Source organism: Cavia porcellus, unplaced genomic scaffold (genome assembly GCF_034190915.1).
Source record: "Cavia porcellus strain 051 isolate PalLab524CR breed Dunkin Hartley unplaced genomic scaffold, mCavPor4.1 scaffold_30, whole genome shotgun sequence".
NCBI classification, from domain to species: Eukaryota; Metazoa; Chordata; class Mammalia; order Rodentia; family Caviidae; genus Cavia; species Cavia porcellus.
Genome location: NW_026947513.1, coordinates 9,878,287 through 9,902,638, shown reverse-complemented (window position 1 = coordinate 9,902,638; position 24,352 = coordinate 9,878,287).

Below are 24,352 nucleotides of genomic sequence, written 5' to 3'. Positions count from 1 at the left end.
CAACTGGTCTAAAGTTTTATGATATGTCATATGGGTTATAGAGGAGAAAGAAAGTCATTGTCACCCTCAGAGCAGTTACCATAGAAAAGAAAATATTTTTCTTTTTTGAAGTTATAATGTTAGAGAAATGGGGGGAATATAAAATAAAATTGTTAAAAATATGATGAAAATGTTAAGTGTGGCCAAATTCTGAACCATGTGGTAGTAATAATCACCAAGAATATGATATAGATAGAAAGTGAAAAGCTTTGAATACTAGTCTGATGTTTTATATATTATATACTATTAGGAACAAGGGGCCATGAAAGAACATGTTTCGTATTTTAGGAAATGTTCCTTTTTTAGTTTAAGGATATTATACTGAAAGTGTGGTTTCCAGAAACATTTTACATCAAAGGTAAGTTTTTCATATTTGTTACAAAGTCATGGAATGTAAACTATTTGTCCTCAAACTATTGTCATTTCATTACTATCTCTTACCATGCCCTTTTAAAAATCAAATCTTCCACCATCCTATCATTTGATTTATATTGTTAGTGTTACTTGTACATGGATATATTTATCTATTTCGAAATAATTATATCCTAACCAAAGAGTAACTAGTCATTGGAGGAGAAAAATACCACAGATGTCTAAGGCATACCATTCTGTAAGTGAAGTTAAAACTTTGACTATCTTATGATAAGGTAAAATTAAAAGTATTCCTGGGAAATAAAGAATATTTTCCAAAGAGACACAAAGTGACATATCAATTTCACCTACAAAATATATTCAAATACCTGTACATTTATTTCATAAATATTGGCCAGTCCAAGCCACTCATATCCCTTCTGTGGACTACCACTTTGGCTTTAATTATTTTAAACATGAATTTCTTGACTTAACAATCTCTTCATTTTTTAGACCATTAAAAGTAAAAAAAATTGAGCATACATTTGTGTCTTATAATATCAGCAAACTCACAGCACATCCTTATTCGCTGCAGTCACACAAGTTTTCTTGTTCTAATCAGTAGACTTTTTCCCAGTACAGGCTATTTCCTCTCTCTCTTACCTTTCTATTACCAGGAACATTGACATCCTGTTTATTTACATAGTGCAAGATTTCCTTTATCAAGATGTTTACTTCAGTATCTGTGTAAAGATTTTGGTCCTGACTATACCAGAAAAGTATTTCTCTTCCTTCCTCTCATTATTTTTTATTCTCTAACACATCATTATGTTTTATTTCTTTCTTGAAAGTTATTGGACTCATAAATTATTGTGACTTTTACCTACCTACTCTTAATTGTATGTACTACAGAATCTCAGTGAAGAAAACCTGCTTATTTACCATTCCACCCCTGTTGTTTTGTACAGAGCAGACACATGAAATACTGTGTTTGTTACATGAGACAGTGAATGAGTGATTGGTTCAGTAAACCTCAAGTCACCTGTGAATGAAAATGAAATAGAAAGCAACTGACTGGCTAAAATCAAGCAAGAGAAGAAAATCAGAACAGAAGATGGAGAAGTGAGAAAAGTATTCCTGTCACAATACAACAATACAAAAGAGGAAAGAATGAGATATTACTAGCGTTCACACTGTCATATTTATAGTCAATGACCATTTAACTTATGGATGTGGGTAGAGAAGTGGCATGACTTGAAACCAACCCTTCTTCCTGCAAGTGGCCAGGCTCTGGGAGTCAGGGATAGAAATGCATGACACATAAGGAAGTGTGAGTAACCTAGTCCTTACTTCGCATGGCTCAGAAGAGACTGTGTGCTAGATAGCACAGTAGTGGCATCCAGAAGGCCAGTGCCAGACTGTGGCATCTCCCTACAGGGTTCCGGCAAATATAAGATCACGTGCTATTAATGTAAATCTTGCCATTTGGTATTATTGTTCTTATTGTACTAGAGTGGGTTTGGGCATTAAAACTCTGCTTCCTAACAGGGATAAGAGAGGAGGGAGAAGGAGGAGAAGAATGTAGCAAAGTTGGATCCAAATGCTGGACAACAAGGACGTGCACACTGGTATGTTAAGAGTTCTTTTGCATGGGTCTTCAGACTCCAGTAAAATCAGAATGAAGGAGCGAGACGTGAGTGAAGACCGCAGTTCTTAGTATCTGGTTCATACTATTACATTTCAAGTTGAACTGTAAGAGACTTACCTCTGCATTGTTGTTGTGTTTGTCTTCTGTAGAGCCTTAAACTAAAAAGAGGTGAATTACAAAAGCTAGAAATCAAGTGGTTCAAGAAAAATATCCAAATTCTAGTTCAGTTTGTTCCCCTATATTGTTTTGTTTATTGCATCAAATTTCCTGTTAGTAAATTATCTGAAAAAAATACCATTAGCAATAATAGTTCTCACACTATAATGTAAGAACCCAATCTCAGGCAGAAAAGTAAAATAAAATACTTTATCCTATCTGTAAAGCTATATAACTAAATCAATTGAAATATTTACAGAAAGAGCACAATAATTAATCACATGATAAAGTAAAAAAACTAGAATGGAGACATTTCCAGTACATGAAAGACATTAAAAATATGAATCACTAGTTGGTAATTTCTTAAATTAAATACTAGCTCTAGATTGTGGGTGGTAAACTTAAGTAGCCATACTACTAAAATATATGTTCAGCGGGCTGGGGATTTAGCTCAGTGGCATTACCGCCTGACTTGCAATTGTGCGGTAGTGAGTTCAATCCCTGGTACAGATAAAAAATGAAAAAGACTATATATATGTATATATATATATATATATATATATATATATATATATTCAAAGAAATAACCTCAAAACCCAGAATGAACATTTTTCAGATTGGGCTCTGTTCCTATTTTCATCCGCTGTCTTACATAAACTTTGGAGAGAAAACTTAAATAAAAAATTACCAATGAGTCTACTTTGTGTAAATGGGGAACATTCTGTTTATTTTCATAATTTGAATATCAATTTGAGCAATTTGCCTTATCCCTGTAGAACATCCCTTTGTTTTCAATTTCCAAAGTTTCTAAATATGAATCTATTTCTCAGGATGGTGATTTCAGCTAAACTTAAACAGGAAAAGTTTATATTTACTCCTCCAAAATCTACTTTTTCTAAATCAATATTTTATCACGATGAAATGACAGCAAAGTCTGGGTTGCATTTCAAATATAAATCAAAGAATGTCATAATCATATATGGAAGTTTTGAAAAGCTTCTAGATTCTCAGTAACTGGAAAGAGTATGTCACATTTTGTAGAGTATTAAGAGATGCATCTGGCAAGATGCACCACATGAGACTTTCTCTGCTATATTTACTTCATCCTGATCGTGACTCCTTTGTGCCTTTGTTGTTCACCCTGATTTTGTCTGTTGGACAATGAGTCCCGAAGAAATAGGAAAATATTGAAGAAAATTATATAAAAAGAACAAAGCAAGTTAGAAAAACATTATTATGAAGTAGGACATATCTCTGCATACAGAACAGCTGTTTTTAAAAATTATATCTATTGATATGCTGAGACTAGATCCAAATCTTTAACATTTTACGTTTAAGTACTTTGATATTCTTTTGGAATTTTACAAGTTTTACTTACAGTTTTGGCATTTTCTGAGAGTTTAACATATATCTATAATTATTGTACTATTTCCAATTTACAATAATAAGAAATTGAGGTGCTTTTAGTATTCATGGGAAAAATCTGAATTTTAGTAAGGAATGACTAATTCTTACTGGATAGTAATGAACAATATTTATTTGACAATACTGAATGGTCACGTAGTCTTTTACTTAAAATGCAGCTTTCTTTTCTTTTTTTCTTTTTTTTTTTTTAGGAGATAGCTCCCAATTTTTCAAAAATGTTATTTGTTGTTTTATAATAATGGAATAAATAGCGTCTCAGGAAGATTCAGCTACTAGTGTGTCTAATTCTCCAGTTGCATATTGTATATTGTAATAGCATTTTATTAACAGGAGATTGAACAATGTTTACAGGAAGCTCTTTATGAAACTTTCACCTATATCCTTCTCTCCTATTGATCTAGAGTTCCTGACAATCCCTCGTTATGCTTATAACACATAATCATGGTTAAGACATTATTTGTAGAGAAATTATATCATCTAGAAAACAGAAGGAATACTTGAAGCATTTTAATAGATTTTTGTACTTTTTCAAGTATGTATCTTTTTCACATTTAATAGCTTTCAAATTGAAGACAAGATATTGTAGTTCTTGATTATGCAAATAATGACATTGTCTCCTTAAAGTTTTTTCAATAACAGGTCAAAATACAACTAATGAAAGAGAAAATGTCAAATACTTAAACATTTTTCTGATTTAAGACATTATTGTGTAATGGATGTGTAATAATGATTTTTGCTCTAGGAATTTCTGTTGTCTCTCCAAGAGAATATTCTTCAAGCCATCCTTTTTATTTGTGTTTTCATATATTTAAAAAAAAATGTTATTCTCTGGCTTGAAAACAGTTGACACTTATTCCCTCAATGGAAATTAAATCTCTAACTCTTATTTTCAGTAATATTACTGTTAAAAGAAAACTCCTATTTTACAAAATAAATTAGTGGTGTTTGAACTGTAATTGATTCTTATAAATAAACTTTTATAAATGGCTTATGATATAATATGAAAAGCATTTTTATCCAAAAAGAAAATACAGATCTTTACATTTCACTCTGTGTGGCTGGCAATTTCTAACATTTTATTTTCTGTTAGAAAATTTTCATATAAATGATTTACATAAGATGATTTAGTCCAAAAGTTACTTAACCAGGAATACTAACTTTATATTTTCCATATTCATAATTTTCTTTATGTTTTCTTAAAGGTTTTCAATCAGTGATTTGCAGCAGTATTCAGATAGTTTTAGAAGGTAGAACTCACTGCGTTCTGTGAAACACAATAGAATGTTTCTACTAAGTATTATGTTTCTATAAAACCTAACTACGATATTTTTGCTTCTCAAAAGTAATCTTACATAGAGAACAGATAATAAAGATGCAAAAAGAGCATTTGCATGAAAACATGAAATTATCTTCATTAGGTATATTTTTCTACAAATTATGAAAAAAATCTCAATATTCAATTTTATTAGCAGAACACCTTGATCTTACTAATGGAACATGTTCTGCCTAATAATTACTTAAAATCATCTTTCTACATAAACAGACTTCGAAAGAGACTAGGAAAATAGAAAATATTCACATGACTGACTAAAATCCACATGAAAAATTTCTAGGCATTTAATGTACAAAATTCGCAGCACACAGGATAATCTATGACCTAAACAGACTGTTCCAAGTGAAAAAAGTACGCATATTTAGGCCCTTTCTGGGCAAAGCTTATAAAAAAAATAGGTGTGGTCAGTACTGGCTGAATGCTTTTGGTTATTATTTCACATAAAAAGATAAAATAGAATAAAAACAAAACTGACTAATAATGCACAATAATTGAATATTTATATTAAATTTTATTTAAAAATGTATCACATTGCAAAGAATTCTCAGGAAATATGATTACAAATAGTTCTTTTATTTTTAGTTGATCAATGGTGCAAGAAAGTCTCAGATCATTATTATGTATTCAAGAATGTTCACACCGTATTTCCTTCTAAAAACAGTAGTCAAATAATCAAAAATAAGGGCTAGAGATTTAGGTCAGTGGCATAAGCTCCAGCTTGGCAAGTGCAAGGTCATAACTTTGATCTCTGATACAAAAAAAAAAAAAAAAAAAAAAAAGAAAGAAAAGAGAAAAAGAAAATAATAAAAAATACAGCTCTTGTTCACACAAGAATATGCACTCATAATTAAGGACAAAATGGAAAGAGGCTAGTTCACTTTGTCATTGAAATTTTTTTATTATCAAGAATTTGTTGATTGAAAGCTAGTAATATCTGGATAACTAGAATATAATGAAATAAAAAATATAGAATTTTCACTTGAAAAATCGTAACTGAAAATAAATAACTGCAAATGATGAAATGATACGTAAAGATCTTGTTTGTGATGTGTCCAAAAGTATGTGTTGGGGATCCAGGCTACCAGCCTTCAACTCCCAATCAAAATTTTCTTCAACTCAGAAGTTTGTCACCGTCATATGAGATATATCAGAGTTCTATGTTAAATCATTCCATTTTCTTGTTATTTTGGCACTTATAGTTTATTAGTGTAAAAACTAAACTCTATTGTTCAGCAAATCCAGTTAGAATCCTAAATAGTCACTGGTATGGTTTTATTTAGATGTACCTCAAGCCTCCTTTTATCATTACTGGGGCTTTTGGGAGACAGTTGGAGCATGAAGGATGATGCTAATCAGTGGACCACTCCACTGCTGAATTTATAACTAAATGTCATGTTAGGAGGTGGAGACTTGTCATAAAATGTGGTTCCCTGGGGTGTCACCTGGAAGGACATGACTCCCTTCTCCCTCCCTTAATCTCTGTTTTCCTCCTGCAGAAATACTGTAAGATGTTTTCCCTTTGTTGTATATGTCTTCCATGCTGTCCTGCCTTGGAGCCAGCCAACCACAGACTGAAACCTTTACAAACTGTGAGTTAAAATAAGTTTCTCCTTTTTAACTTGTGGACATCAGTTGTTTTGTCCCAACAACAGAAGCAACTATGACTCTATTATTTACTTCTGGAATACAAGATATTGTCATAAATATTGAAGGACAAAAGCTGACATCACTATTACGCCTATTAGTACACGATTAGTAGGGGCTGTTTAAGTACCTGTCTAGGATGCACTAAGCCAGACGTTTAATCCACTGCAGTGATGACAAACCTTTTAAACCTTTCAATGATAGCAAACAGATGGTTGTAGCTCACGTTCCATAGATTTGCCATCACTGGTCTAGTCACTTCAGTCTGTTACACTGTCTAGTAATCACAAAGAAAGTATGGAGTTTCAGACCTTTGAAAAGAGACTAGCATGTCTACCTGTGATGGCATTGATATATGCTTTTAGCACTTAAGTCACAGCTGTTATGGTTTAGATCTAAAATATCACCCAAATTGTCTCCTGTTTAGATAAGGGTCCATCCAGTGGGATGGGTCACTGGTGGTAATGCCAGGAAGGTAAATTCCAGTCCCAAGATCCCACAGTCCTACATGGTTTTCTGTCTCCTGACTGCCCTAAGGTAGCAGCTTTCTTCCACCATGTCATTTCTGCCTTGGAGCTAACTTAACATGAACTGAATCCCCTGAAAAACATAAGCCAAGTTAAATTTATCTTCTGTTGTTATGTGTGTCAAGTATTTTTATTCTTGCCACAGGAAAGCTGCCCAATGCAGATAATAGGTAATGGAAAACTGGGTAATTACTGTGACTATTCAAGATCATAAAAGTAGTTGGAACTAGTTTGTAGAAAGAACATAGAAAGTTTTGGGCAAACAGACTAAAGAAACCTTAGAATTCTTTAAGTCAAGATTGATGGGCAACTCTAGTCAGAGTTCAGAAGACCAAAACACTGGTATGAATGCGGACCATAGGGGCCTGGCAAGTGAGAAGTTAGATGGAACTGCAGACCACACTGGAAACTGGACACACTGCCATAAATGATTCATATTGGCAAAGAAATTTTGCCCATGTGCCTCCTGAACAATAATTAAAACACTATGAACTACTTGAACTGGAAGATGTATTCTTCAAATATAAGAACTTACAAATAATAAATATAGCTTAGGATATTTTCATTAGAAATAAATAAAATTTAAATTTAATATAATTGCATTAATTCACTTGCTGATTAAAAAGGTAAGCTATTGAAGTATTTTTGCATACCTCTAACTTAGAGAATACATACAATTTTATTTAAAAAACTTTTAGAATCATTTAAATGTTTCATATTTTGGGCAGATTTTCATTATAAGCTCTGTATCTGTAGAAGTCCTACTCTCAAATTCTTCACAAGTAGAAAAAACTCTCCTATAGTCATTCCTGCTATCTGGATATCTGATTGCAGAGGCTCTATGAGATACTAGTCAGGGTTCTGAAATGCAAAAATTTTCAAAAAAGCAAGAAACATGTAAGTAGGGGATTTACCCATACCATATTGATTGATAATAATGCAAATGACCCTGTGGGAGATCTGGGAACCTGTAGCTTATTGATCAGCCAGAAATGGTGATGATCCTGTTCTTTAAAGAGGAAAAATGTTTAAAGATTCTGTAAACATTCTTATGAGCAAACAATGTGTGAAGAAGGTAAGTTGTCAGTAAGAATATCCAGCGATTGTAAAGGGTGACCCAGAACCCATTCCTTTGCCATCATCCCTCCTCCCACCTCCACACTCCCACTCCCATCTTTTTAATCCAAGTTCCTCCTCATCACCACGGGAATCGCCATTCTGGGTGATATCCTCCTGAGATGAAGATTTTTCTACCACTGGCTTCCAATCAAGGGCTATGATGTTTACCTGAAAGATACAGTCCTTCAACGTTCCCATCATTCTCATTTCTGTATCCTCAAAGTATAGTCCAGATAAACATTACAGAGAGACTGCAGTTCTCTTCATCTGTTAAACTCCTGCTTAACTGGTGGAGTCCCATAAAGACAGAGACGGGGAGAAATACCCAAAACTTAGTACTCAAGTGATCCTGCTAACTTCTAGGGTTTCCCTGTTAGTGGAAGTGAGCAGAGAAAATCAGAGACTCCATTTGATTCTAATACCTCGGATAAAACAAGGGTGTCATTTTGAAAAAGGGAATTATATCTAGGTTTGAACACTATGTTGGCGTTGTGGACACTATTTTGGCATCAATATTTTAGCACTGTGTCCTGCAGAGAGGCAAGCTGTAAGACGAGTGAGCTCTGAAGCTCACTCCAAAGAACCTGACTTTATTTGGAATAGACAGAAGAAGTTACAAAGCTAAGGACAGTGTAAAAATCCTACATATTTTCTGATAACAGATTAAAATACAGTCGGTAGCTCCATTAATGCAGCAAGCTAAACTGTAGGCAACCTAATGCAACAATGGGGTAGAGACAGAGAGAGAATCAGAAAAGGAACTAAGTAACAGAAACTTCAAGAGAAAACCTCGAAGACGCCTTAAAGCTTCGCCCTCAAAAGTGGAAACAACGAAAATGGTCGTCATTGCTAAGTAAGAAATGCTCATATTTTTGGTAATAAAACTTTATTTTGCAGTTCAAAGGAACAAAGTACTCATAGATGCTCTGAAAACATGAAGAAGCATAAATTACAGTTGGAAGAAATTAACAATAGTGGAAACTGATACTTGAACACCACAATCTGCTCTGCCACTATTAGCTTTCCTTGATATACTTTTCTAATACTTTTCCTTGATTCCACTCAAGAATCTCTACCCTTATTCCTGTTCAGACAGGCTCTCAATTTTGTTAGATGTTTGCAACATTAAGTTTAAGCACTGGAATGTTCATATGTTGGGCAAGATGGCATTACTGTGACAGGATATGTGAATACAGAGCCTTTTACTCACATTAGAATGTAGATTAAATGGAACTCAGATGCTTGGTAGCAGAAGATGACATTTATATACTTATAAAATATGATGATAATAGTTGAGGTGTTTTCTGGCTTGGGAGAGACGGTCTTCTTAGAGTTTTACATATTTGAAGTCACTTATTTGTGTTAGCTATGTGAAGTGGGCACATTTATTATTTTCCAGTTCTTGAGGAAATTGAAGTTCAGAGACACAAAATGTTTTGATAACCATTTGCTAGAAAGTGACAGGGGAAACATTTAAAGCAAGAGCTGGTCTTGGAGACCATGTTCAGTACCACTGCCAAGATGAGCTTCCTCCTTGCAAACAACTATATTTTTAGGGTTCAATTCAATTGTCCTGGATTATGCATGATCTATACTAAGAAATATGTTTTTTTCCCTAAGCATACTCATTAAAGTAGGTATATCAGTTCAGAACTGTACTATTTTATTCTTATTCAACTCTATTAAATGCTAGGGGATTAGGTAAAGCAAAGTAAGAAACAACATAACAGCTGCTCTTAAGAACAGCAATGAATTCACGCTAAATACACAGGTTAACTACAATGAGGTCATTGTTCTTCAAAATATGAAATTGTGAAAGACTGCTTCAAAACAAATATGCAAAAGTGCACTATATAAATAATGTAAATACAATTATTTAATACAAGCTCAGATTATATAATTTTCATATCATTTATCCCTCTATCTGATGCTATGAGATAATCTCAGAAACACAAGGAAACTCAATGTCTACCTCCAGTATGAAGAGCTAAATTATGGTAAAATTGGGAAAAATCATAAAAATAAAGATTTATAGGACATTCTAAGAAGACAGATGGCATTGACTTAAGGGGAGCCCAGAAGTGATGCTTAAAGATGTCAATACTGGCAATAAGCCTTGACAGGTGAAGATGGGTAGCAGCAATAAAACCAGGAAGAGGATAATTATGACCACGGATCCACACAAGCACTGTTCAGAAAATGGTGAATTTTTTAGAGTATTTGAGCACATATTATGCATCTGGCTGCACTGAGAAACAAATTGAACCAAATGAGTTGACTCAGTGTTATGGAACATAAATTGCCAATATCAGGCTTTTGTATTAAACTAGGAAGTATTAAAAAAGTATTAAGAAGTATTAAGTTTGCTGATTTCAGTGTGACATGACCTAGAATATATTTTAGAAAACCAGAAGGTTTTTTTTTTTTTCAGTTAGATTGGTTTCAAGCAGTAAAGAAAAGATAGAATTAAACCTGGCTAGAAAACTGGCAGAGTATTGTTAATGAGCTTTGGTTTAATAGGAAAAAAAAGACAAAAACATTTCCTAGATGTGTAAATTGTACATGAGTGAAAATGTTAATGAAACAAACAAATACATGATGTTGTGTGGAGACAGGGTTTATATAATTCGATTACTTCTTGAAACAGGAAGGAACAAAAAAATTTAGTATCAGGCATTGATGAAATATTGATGATATCTAGGCCAATTAGTTTATCTAAAAGAATTCAGAAGGATGGAAAAGAGAGTGAAGAGATTTGAAGTGCAAGTACTATGTTTCTTTAATCTATTTAGATAAAGTATAAATTCGGAAAACCTTGAAGTTTCACGAAACATAGCATTGCAATTAGAAATACATTAAACCAATAAAAACAGCTACAACAATTTATCTTAGCAAAAAGACTGAAGTGTATGTGTAACATAATGGACTTGGAGATGTGGTTCAGCAGCACAAGTGCCTGCTTGGCAAGTGCAAGGTTGTGAGTTTGATCCCTGGTACCTACCCTCACCAAAATAGTGCCACAATGAAGCTCACTATTCTGTAAAGTTAGTATGCACTACTAATGGATATTGAAAAAACAAAAAGAAGTTAAAAATCTAAACACTAGGGGAATCTCATACACTAACACAAGTTTCCATCATATTTAAGGCCTATGAAACTAAAAATAAAACAGTAAGTCAGAGTGTAAATTTTTTAGGGGACAAGGAAAAAATGTTAAGCTGACTAAAAATAAAATGTGGAGCAACAATTTTAAAATTTTAATTTTTACATACTTTAAAATATATCTTAGGAGCATGTGTATATACATTGTTCAGAGCATCTGTGAAAATTGAGATAATACATATGAAGACAAGATTTACAAATTTAAAACTCTCTAAGAAATCTTCCAAAAACTTACTTGAGGCAAGTGTGGAGAAAATTTATAAATTCAGAATAGTAGAGAATGAAATACAAAAGGATATTAACCATGTCTTTAGCTTTTACATTACCTCATGTTCTCATTAGTTTTGCCTTCATTAATGTAATCACACACTTATCAAGATGGAATTTTAAAAATGTGCTGATATATATATATATATATATAGAGAGAGAGAGAGAGAGAGAGAGAGAGTGTGTGTATATGCAGAATACACACACATATATATATGTATATATATACATATATATATACATATATATATATTAAATTCTGTGTTAACTAACAATTAATAAATCATATCATAAATCCTGAAGCATAACCTGGAAATTTCTTCATCTCAGATCTACTGCTTTTGTGCCATCAACCAAAGAACACGTTTACTTGACTTTATTTAAGCTTAATTTTAATAGGCACCATTGTAAAATATGTAGTTATTTATCCTTTCCTAACAATGAGGATATACAATATATATTTGAGATATTTAGCATTAGTCAAAAAATACTTTGTAGATGTATATTTGATAATTTAGAAAATGTAGAAGTATTTCAGGAACTTAAATAACTATGGCTAGGTCTTTTGATCTGTCTGTGAAGATTTATTAATCAAAAATATATCATATTTTATGATGATTTTATGAATTATATAAAATTATAGCCAATTTATAGGCTGGACTTACGGTTTCCAAAAAAGATATACAAATTAGAATTTAATACTTAAGGAAATGAATTATTTTATGCCTTTCAAATATAATGTATTTTCTTCATAACAGAATAGTTTGTGCAATATTTGAATATTGTATGATAAAATAACTTGTCTATTACCTTATTTAGAAACCAATTATTGTTTTTCCTAAGCTCTGCTATATCAAATGGTTCCTCGAACTGAAAGCTAGTTTGGGTCTTTATTATCAAACCCATAAAATCTTCTTTCTGACAGAACTCAGTATAATCTGATGGCATATTTCCAAATTACTGCTCTTGTCTCCTCAAGACTTTACCGTTTTCATGATTTCTAATAAGATGACTTTCTACTTTGTCATCAGTATAATCCAAGTCTACTTACACATCTGACTATTACTGGTCTCAACTTCCTGAAAAATTTAAGTTGTGTTATGTACATGTTCAAACTGTTCACAATGAATGTATCTACTGTGTACCTCGAATGTATTTAAAATAATGAAATCAGTGAGTATGACTTCTCACTCACTGGAAGGCCATTATCAGCAATACAGAGAAAAAAAAAACAGTGTTAGCAAACACATGGAGTTTTTATTTATCTGTAGTAAGAATACAGGAATGGGGTAGCTGTTGAAGAAAGCAGCGTGGAAGTTCCTCAAAAGTTTAAACCGCACTACTGTGTGGCCCAACAATTCCATTCCTAAATCTATATACAAGAAAAATAAAGGCTACATGCACACAGAAACTTTACTTGAATGTTCAAAAGCATTTTTTTGTAATAGGACAAATGGAAACAACACCAAGGTTTATGAGCTGGTGTGAAGGTATTCAATTGCACATCTTGGTGTATTATTGAACCATAAAAACTAGAGGATTTATTAATAATGTCACAGCATGGATGAACCATGAAAAATAATGTACTTGAGGAAAGAAGGCAATCACAAAGGATTCCACTTTATAAGTTTGTTATGGTTTGGGTTTGGATGTCCCCACAGCCTCATGTAGTCATGGAAGATGGGCTTTTTTGGAGGGGGCTAAATCTAGAGTTTGTGATTGGTTTATCATCTAGTGATGGAATTGGTGTTGTGAGTGTTGTGTGCACCCTGGGGTAGATAGCCTGTATCAATTACAAGGTTGGGAAACATACTTGCTCCTCCCTTTTTGCCCTTTTCTGCTTTTGCTGTCTTTTGCCTCAGAGAAATATTGCCCCTCAGTCAAGCCAGACTGCCTTGCAGCCTGCTAATTGTGGGCTAAAACCTCCACAAACTGTAAGTAAATGAAAGCTTTCCTTCCTTAATTTTGGTAAATGGGTATTTTGTTTCAGCAATTAGAATAAAGTAACCAAGACAAGGTTCCATGTACATAAAATGTCCGGAAGAGCCAGATCCATTGGTGGAGAAAGTAGCTTCGTGACTATAATGGGGACTGGCAAGGGAAATGATAGGGATGTGGGATTTATTTTGAGGTAATAAAAATATCCTGAAACAGGATACAGTTACACAACTGTGTGACACCAGAAAAACCCTGTGTACTGTAGATTTTAAGTGGTGAGTCATATGTACATTTTATCTTATAATAAGTAAATATTATCACAATAACACTATGTAAAGAAAAAAGTACAAATCTTGGAAATAGAGCTCAGAGTCTAATGTGGTCTTTTTCAGGTTTCAGTAATACTAACAGCCTATGAAGTTTTCATTTAAAATTTGGCCTGTTAGTCTGTTTCACTGTCATATTGTTCATTAAAATCATGTAAAATTAGTAAAAACTAAAAATGTGAATATCGCAAAATTTCAAAATATTTTTTCTAGTGAAATTTATCACAATTTATAAATTATTTTTGGATTCCAGTGAAAACAACCTGGATATTTTGCAACTGTTGTTTGTCCTGAAAATGCTTCAGATATTTACATTTACTTTAGTATTTTCTAATTTAAAATGAGCATCTTCCCTCATACTAATTGTTTTTTTTTTTCCCAAAACTAAACCTCAGATATATTTTGTCCATGAGAAAGAGTGATTTGTGACTAGGAAGTGTTACATGCTATATTTCTAAATGAATTAAAGGACAAAGTCTTCATAATTGTATAAAAAAATCAGTGTTTGCAATTATTGGAGGTGGAAGAAACAGAGTACAATATAAAATATAGGACATGAAGTAAAATTTGAATTTTTGATTAAGAAAATGTAATAAACTTTTAGTATATAATATCTCAAATAAGGTGTTTGATACATTGTTTTAAAAAAGAAAAAGACTTAGAAGTAAACAACCAGAGAGAGAGAAGGAAAGGAAAAAAGAAAGGAAAAACCAAAGCGGGCATAATGTGAAATTCAAATTTAAAGAACAGCCCAGGCCCAGAGGGATTCACTGCAGAATTTTACAAGAAATACAAAGAAGACTTAATGCCAACATTCCACAAACTCTTCAATAAAATCGAAAGAGAAGCAGTTCTTCCTAATTGTAAAGGCAATTCTAGGCAGCAAAGGCAAGGCAGGAGGAATCACAATCCCTGACTTGAAATTATACTACAAAACTATTGTAATAAAATCAAAGTGGTACTGGAATACAAACAGATCTGAAGATCAATGGAATAGAGTAGAAGATACAACCACAACTACAAACACACTCAACCACCTTATCTTTGATAAAGCAGCCAAACATATTCACTGGAAAGATGACAGTCTCTTTAATAAATGGTGTTGGAAAAACTGGCTCTCCTTATGCCAAAAACTAAAAATAAACCCATGCCTATCACCATGTACTAAATTAAAATCTAAGTGGATAAAGATCTGAATATTAAAACAGAAACACTAAATCTGTTGGAAGACAAAGTAGGTAAACATCTTGAAGACACTGGGTTAGGTAGAGAATTCATGAATAGGAATCAAACTGCACAGGAACTATTTCCCAGAATCAATAACTGGGATCACATCTTATTAAAAAGTTTCTGCATGTTCAAAGAAATCTCCAGCATAGTGAAAAGAAAACCCAAAAATTGGGAAAATATCTCAGTGAACTGATCCTCAGACAAAGGTCTTCTGTCTAAAACTTATAAAGAATTTTTAAAAATCAGATCCTCAAAATTCAAAGACCCAATCCAAAAATGGGCATCTGAGATACACAGTACTCAGATAAAGAAATACAAATGGCAAATAAATACATGAAAAATGTTCATCATCGTTAGTCATTAGAGAAATTCATATTAAAACAACACTGAGATTCCATCTCACTCCTGAAAAAATGACCAGGATCAAGAAAATCAACAACAACAAATGCTGGAGAGGGTGTGGGGAAAAAGGAACTCTCCTATACTGTTGGTAGGTGTAGACTAGTGCAATCACTGTGAAGGTCAGTCTGGATATTCCTCAAAAAGCTGGGATTGGAGGTCCCATTCAACCCAGCTATTCCCCTTCTGGGTATATTCCCAGAAGAACTGAAAATATCATACCACAATGATATATGTGCACCCATGTTTATACCAGCACAATTTGTAATAGCCAGATCTGGGAAACAACCTAAGTGTCCATCAACTGAGGAATGTATAAAAAAGGTGTGGTATTTTTATACAGTGGAGTACTATTCAGCTATAAAGAATGATCACATTAGGATATTTATAAATAAATGGGTGCAACTTGAGACTATACTTATAAGCAAAATAAATGAAACTCACATGTATAAATATTGTATAGTGTAAGAAATAGTAAGAAGTGTGTAAGAAATAGTAAGAGTACATAAGAGTTTATGGTAATTGTGATTACCCATTACATTGTTCTGAAACCTTATAATGATCACATTGGTTAGTTGTAATGGGTTTGTCCTTGTTTGTTTGATATTATTAACTGTGATTGTATGAACAGCTAATTTGAGGGAAACAAGTCATTATAATAGCCAGTACTGGTATAATATCATCTTGCTCTTGAGCCCTACCATACTTTTGCTCTTTTGTTTCCATTGGCTCTATCATGTTGTACCTTATTGGACTGTATTGCATGTGAAAGTATAAACAAATTTTCTATGGAAAATGAGATAATATAGTAGCCATTGTTTGTTTTCTGTTATTTGGTTCTGAATGTCCTGTGATACTCTCACTCTCTTGAATGTTTTTATAGTGTTTTGTTATGTTTGATACTATTGTATATGAAGTTATACTCAACTATTCAAAGTGACGTTGTGGTAGTTTCTGTTAATTATGGGTTGTCTTCTAGTGAAATTCTGTGTTGCTTACATTGTATTGTTCTGATATGCTTTGTTGTGTCCTATTTTGTATTAGTCTCTTTAAAATAAAAATAAAAAAAGAAATTCAAATTTAACTGGGCATCCTGTGTTTTACTTTCTTCAATGTGTAAACTTCTCCAAATATGAACAACATATTAAAAATGAATACTTCTGTTCTCCCTTCTTGTTTATCTAAATCAGAGTATCTTAATCTCAGTGCTGTTGAAATTTTATAATTCTTTTTTGTGAGGGTGCCCCAATGCATTTTAGAGAATTTAGCACTGTTCCGGGCCTCTGCCCATACTAGATGCCAGGAGCATCACCCTTATCCCTGTGATGATAATGAAACACATTCCCAGAAATACTCTGATTGTCTCAGGAGGTGGAAGAAAACCAATAAAACTCACTGGTCTGGAAATAAGCATTAAAGACTTATCCAACTCAATCATAAGGATATTTAGGGCAAAATCCCTCTTTTAGTTAGATAAGTGCATTAAACAAATAAACAGTGAAATAAAATGTGGCACATATGGTGATGTTTAAATTAGTTACATTTTGTTCAGTGTGCCCAGAAGTTTCTAGTTAATCTATTTGCTGATACATTGGATTACTTACAAGCAGACCATGAAACAGCCTTCTGTTTAGGATGTTACTTGGAAAGCTGTTGACTTGACACTGCTGGAGCAGTGCTTGTCAAACTATTTAGGTACAGAAGATGGAAACCCATGAAACTCATGCCCCTGCACACTCCTGTGAATGCACGTGTGCAATTGAGATGCAGATGGACTCGTGTGTGGTTCTTTTGCTTTGATTTCAGCCAAGTTAAAACTTCCGTCATAATCCAAAGTGCCATTTAAGATGATTGAAATAACAAGAATGCCTGCTGGGGTCTGTTTTACTGCATGAAAAACAGCTGTAGTGTAAGCATAAAGGATAGAGGCAACGACAGAGACTTGGTTTGTTCCTATTCTCATCACAAAAGAAGAACCGCATGCGAGATGTAGGGTGGAAACTTTGTGTCACACAAATCTAGAGATTCCTTGCTTCATACTGGGAGCTCAGTCATTAAATTAAGAATGAAAGAATGAATCAATGAAAGACTATAAAAGGCAAAGTGAAATACTTATAAAATTGATTAGGTACAGTGTCAAATTAGAGGCAGCATACACTACAGAAGACAGGTTTACCATGATTATAAGATTTTATTGATTAAAAAGAAGTTAAACTCAACACTGATATGCTGAATAAATGATTAAGATATTGTTACAATTAATAGTATCTCTCAATTAGGACATACTGCAAGGTTCCATCTTCAACCAGTCAAGCTGATTTTTCTAAGTCATTTTTTAATTATTGCAATAGAAATGACAAAATATCACGCGTGTTTATTCCCTCATATCTAATTTTCATGTGAAGACAAACAGCAGGGAAGGATAACTGAGGCAGAGAGAGCATGCTTAAGAATGAAGATATTTAGGAAAACAGCACGTACTTCATTTTTAACATTGCAGCTTTACAGGACCAATTTTGCTTTTAGAATATCTGGGCAGAGTTACAAATCTAGCAGCTCACTATTTTCTAAAACCTGAGAGGATTTTTTATCTAGCAATGTTATATAATACAGAAAGCAGTTCTGCTTTGGCTTCTGCTAAATTAATGACAACTACTTTTTAAAATATTAGTGTGAATTAGATTGATAACACAATTTTAAAATTTTGAAACATCTGTTGAGTTATGACTAATTGGAAAAAGAATAGTGATCAAAATTTCTGAACTGTCTCTTTCGTATTCTGTAATGCAGATGCAGTTATCCTATAGAAATGTGAAATACACACAAAAGACAATTACAGTGCTTCAGTTAGTCATAATTGTACACAAATATTCAAAGACAATTAAAAGTACATAATTGGTTTAAAAATCCCAACCACTGATCCTTTTTTTCTTCTTCCATTTAAATTCTATCAGATATTACATATTTAAATGAGAAAGACGAGGATACTTTCTTTCTTAACTTTCAAATTTGTGTTTTCATTTACATTCAACACTACATTTTATTGGTGAAGAATGATAAAGACCATAAGATATAAAATTGGTACCATCTTTTGATCGCCTCCTAAATTCTATGTCTCAATTTCTTCATCTATAAATTGGGAATAATAATTGTGGTTTACTAAATGAAAAATGATTATATATAATAAGCAGTTCAGGACCATGCAATCACATTTCAGGTCAACGAAGTTAGGTTCAGGTAACTGGAATTTATTGAGCAGGGGACGATGGGAACTATTAATAGTGCTGGGGATCTTAAGGTAAAGTACATTGAATTCCCTGTATGTGAGGCAGACAAAGCACAAAGCAGTTTATATTCATATGCAGAGCAATTTAAAGCACTTTATCAACTTTGTTTTTCTAGACTCTTAAATTTAGATTCTGAGTTTTACCTTTCAATATGTACAAAGCATTTGAAAGACAGGGAGCGATGGAGGGGTGAACATTTCATTTGTTTTGATCTATTTTGTTTTGCTTTAATAACAGAAAGATCTTACCTGCCAAATTTTGTTCTCTTTCTAGATTTAGAAGATTGGTCTGCTTAGTGTTTTGACTAATCCAGTTCTCTCCTGTTAGCTGGGAGTTCTAAAGATCACCTCTAGAATGCATGGGAAATGCAACACGCTAGGATAAGTGTGGAATCTATCCCAAGCCACTATAGAAAGAGCATGTTTTTAACATTTGAAACATTGGGTTCTGAAACTTAAGACTTTCCCATGGGTCTCTATCATCATGGAAAGCTGTCCTAAGCCTTTGGCGTCAGGCTCAAAAGGAATCTGTCTTGTTGCTGACATGCTTCAGATAACCTATCAACTGTGCACTTTATCTTATCAGATGTAGGCAAGCTGATAACTAGGACAGTCAATTGGCTTCACACACACACAAAAAAAATAAAAATAGAAGTTTTAAAAATATTAATTATCTCCCACCCAAGCACATATCACCAAGTGTATTCACTTAATCCACAAATATTTATTGAGTGCACACTTAGACATCTGATCAAAGAGGGAAATTACAAAGATGAGCAAAACAGATAGAATTTTATCATTTCAGAATTCAAACTCCTGGATCTACCAATGATAGATAGATAGATAGATAGATAGATAGATAGATAGATAGAAGATATCTGAGAATCATTTACAAGTGCATCCATAATAATTGTCCATGTATTATCTTATGCAATAATTAGTACAAATGTTAGCTTCATTTTTACACGCTAAACTCTTAGCAAAAAGAAGAAAAATGAAATATTTATACTCTTTATATTGTAATCATTGCAATTTTATGAAAAAGTCTCTATGTATTTGCACAGTAATACTTAACTGTGCTCCGTATGGTTACCAAGAATTTTACTGAGTTCTGATTAAAGAGACAAAAAAGGTTTTGCCCCTAACTCAACTTTTTTTTACTCTGTGGTGCAGAAGATTAGTAAAGGAAATTTACCCTTATAGTTCCTGATCCTCATTCCCACTTAATCATCTCTCACTAGTGTAAGTATTTTATACACCTGTCCCCCTGCAACTGTTGGGGAGTCATTGGTTTTTTAAAAAAGATACAGACATAAAAATAAGTTTAATAATATGCTGGAAGCTATTGCAAATTTCTTTGGGCTCATGGGTAATTTGAAAAAAATCGTTCTTGTGGAGGGAATATGTTCAGCATATCTAAAATAAGTTGACCTTCAAAATAAATTTTGAAACCTGAATAAGATATGCTAGCCTGTTTCCAAGGTTATTGGTTATAAATAATGGACAGGCTTTCAAAAGTGAGAATTATGTTCCACAAGGAAAAACAAATCACAAACAAGCTGCCATTCTTAAGAACTAGAACTTTGTTGTAAGTGGCAAATAGTTTGGAAGATAAACTTGAGCTTAATTGAACCTCTAAAGCACCACAAAATGTACACTTGTGAACGTGCACACAGGCACACATCGGTAGGAAGGTCTATATTTCCTATTGTTAAGAGCAGGCTGTGAGGAGTGTGGCCATTCTTTCATGGGTGATAATGAATTGCTTGAATATGACAAGAAAACAAACTGCTTTTGGAAGACTGCTTTGGGAATATCCTAAAGTTATATTAAAGAAGTTAAATTAAGTATGTAAAGCCTGAATAAAAAATGATGATGGAAAGAATCCCAATGATTTAGAGAATGAATTTAACAGAGGGAGACATGTAAGCCTTCAAGCGGCTCAATGAACTTTACTCACAGACAAATGTAATATCATTTTATTTTTCTTAGAAGTAAAAGTAACCTTGATAATCTAGATCAGATTTAACATTTAGTTCCTGAGGGTTTCATATGTACAATTCACAGGAATCAGTTTTTGCTTTTCCCAATTTTGCTAATATAATAATATAAAAAAAATTCCCAAACATTTTTATGAACCAAACATTTGCCCGTTAAACACCTCACATAGAATTGTGATCATATATTCTTGTTCACAGTTTTCTAAGCAAAAGGTTAAATATATTCTTTTCAAATTGTCATATAAAACCTGAAAAGAACTGTAACTGATATCTTATGCATGGAAATTTGAGATTTAGAGGTATCTGTTCATACAAAAGCCAATAAATATGTAAATTTGTTTAAATGAGAATTTTGCTTACTTATCAAGATTTGTACTTGGACAATTAGTTTAATCCGTGGTGTAGTAGAATTCTCTAGGCTATATTTCATGCTATTTTTAGAGTTTTTGAAACAAATACAAGTTCAGCAGAAAGATAATGATTCCAAGGATTAATTTCTATGGAAAAAAGTTTGGATGAAAAAGAAAAACTTGTTAAATTTCTACAAATTTATGCTTTTTAAAGCTGAGCTAGTCTGAAAGTATTACTTACAGAGTCAATCTAAAAATGACCACTTTTAAATTATCCTCTTCTATTTCAATGTCCTTTTAGAACAAATTTAAAACCATTCAAACTTGAAATCAATATCTTGCAATTTTCCTAACTAGTGTAGCTCTGAATATATAAACTCATCTTAAATATTAAAATAGCAAAACTATAGAAATATAGTTTATCTGGGACAGTAAAATAAAAATAGCAGTGATATTTATCAGTAATTATGACCAACAATCAATCAATATATTAATGGATTAAAGCAACTTTTTTGGCTCTATCATCCTATGTAATTATTTTTCGTATTTCATTGTTATCTTTTAATGCTCTCTTGGTAGAATGCTCTTTTCTACCAACATTGAAACTTACCACTTTTCACTTCTCATAATTACTAAGTTTCTCTCTTCTCACATGTAAAGATTACAATGACAAAGAATAACATTTTTTTGTACAATATATTCTCTGGTCACCGTTTTTTTACTCACTCCACAAGCTAGAGATTGTTATCCATGTTTAGAACACAGTTCCACAGTTTATTTAAATTCAGTTTAATTAAGGATAATTCCACCAGCTAATTATTGAACTAAAAGTTCAAATGAAAGTGCTTGTCTGGTAAGTTTCCTTCTATGTTTCCTTCTCTTGACCTGCAAGTGGCTGACATTTTGTTGTGTGGCCATGTGACCATGTTTTGTGTCTAGGAAAAGAAGAGAGAAAGTAAAGGAGATGGAGTCAGGAAAAGAGCCCACATTTCTTTCTCCCTTCCCTATTGAAAGACATCCCAAGCTAATGACCTTATATAATTTTAATTACCTAAATGCAGCTGCACTGAGGATTAGGGCTCCAATTTGGATTTTGAGGTGACACAGATATTCAATTCAGAATATATACCAGCTTGATCTCTTGAGGTTAATATGAAAATAAATAGTTTTTGATACCCTGTGCAAAACCACATCAATTCTTTGAAACAGTTTCTTTGTATCTTCTGATTTTTATACACTTTCAAGTAGATACACTTGGTCTTCCTATGGAGCTCACTGGAATATTTTTCAGAAGCATTTACTGATTGACATTTCTTTTCACTTGAAGAGTCATGCAAGCACATACCCTAGAATAATTAAGTTTAAATGTAAAAAACAAAGTGATTTTATCCCAGACAATGTTTTACAATTTTAAAAAAAAAGATACATTTTCATGGAAAATAATCTAAAAGAAGACAGCTCTGCTCTGTATGAAAGATTAAGCTGTTAGGTCTTTAGAATATTGATATGAAAAAGGATGAAAACATTCACTGTAAGATTCTTTTTTTTTTCAGCCCCAAAGTTGGTGGCCAGCAATCTGGCATCTTAGTTTACATCCTGGACATTAATCTTGAGCTATAAATATACCTAACGGAATTTTTAGTAGTTTTGTTTACCTCCCTGAGGACTGAAGAAACCTGTTGCTTAGAAATGTCAGATCTTAAGCCTTGTTTCTCTGAGTTGTTTTTATTTATGTTCCATCTTGTGTTTGTCAGAAATACATACAAAAGTCAACTTCAAAGAACTGTTCATCATATTTGAAATTCTTAAGAAAAGCTTTAAAGAACCACCTGGGAAAATTATTAGATTATAGATTATCCTGAGCAGGATATCTAGCATATTAAAACTAGATGTGACTATGTAGTATTTTTACAACACATTTTTGTTTCAGAGAAACAAACAAATGTGGCATTCTGTAATATCATAAATATGGCATTTTATAATATAAAATTTAAAATAATTCTATATTTATCCTTTAGGATAAATATAGAGAATATAAAGAAGGGAAAAAAAACCTATATTTATCCCTAAAGGATATCCCTAAGGATATCCCTAAAGGATAAATATAGGTTTTTTTTCCCTTCTTTCTTTAAGGAGCATAACAAATGACACAGAGTCAGTCTCTCACAAATAGCTAATTTTGTACAGGTATTTAGAAAATAAGATCATATATCTAGAGAATAGCAAAGCCAACATATAAGCCTAGCATTTCCTTTACTAAATACTATAATATGAGAACATTATAACTTTCTAATTTTCGTTATAGTGGCCTACTTTCTCTTTTCTCACATAATCACTACAGCTTTCTACCATATCACAAAATTATTTATTACTATTAAGCTCCACCAAGGAGGGAGTTATATATAATTTTTTCCTACTCTGCCTTTATGTTTCTTGCTTTCTATTCAGTTCCATAATCCTAGTAATGGCTCAATAAATATTTGTTTAGTAAATGAATGACTGAATAGTACCTAAAGTATTAAAATTATAGGGCCATTAAGTTTTTCCCCATATATAATTAATGGCACCCACTGTGTTCCAACTAAAATAGAGTAACAATGAAATTTATACAGTTGTAAAAGGTGGTTCTTTCTTTTTTTCTTTACTGTCAAATCACTGTAATTTCTCTCTCTAGTGCTTTCACACAATTTACCTAAAAATTGCCTGGTACATTTACATATTACTTTAACTCCCATCAGTTACTTAATATTTTAGATCTCATCATGATACAATTATTTTTTAAATTTCCCTGTTGTCTCATTCACTCCATTCTCATTTCAAAGTCCTTATCCTAAGATTCATGTAAGTGGTTTAGTGCAGGCAGTTAATTCCCATGACAAAGCGAGACAAATACTTTAGAAATGTTACTTTTATTTGCTCCTGGGAAAACCTTGGATATGTTTTATGATAAATTGAGAACTGACAGTAATTATTAATTGTATCCCTTAATAAATATCTAATAAATTGAAAGAATGTAACCAACACAAATATATAATAGATTTGTATTTTAAAACATTTGAGCAGAACATGATAGACACTATATTTTATCTTTGTGAGAAAATACAGTTTCAGATATTCTTTTAGTCAAACTTTATTTCTGAAAGCAACTTAAT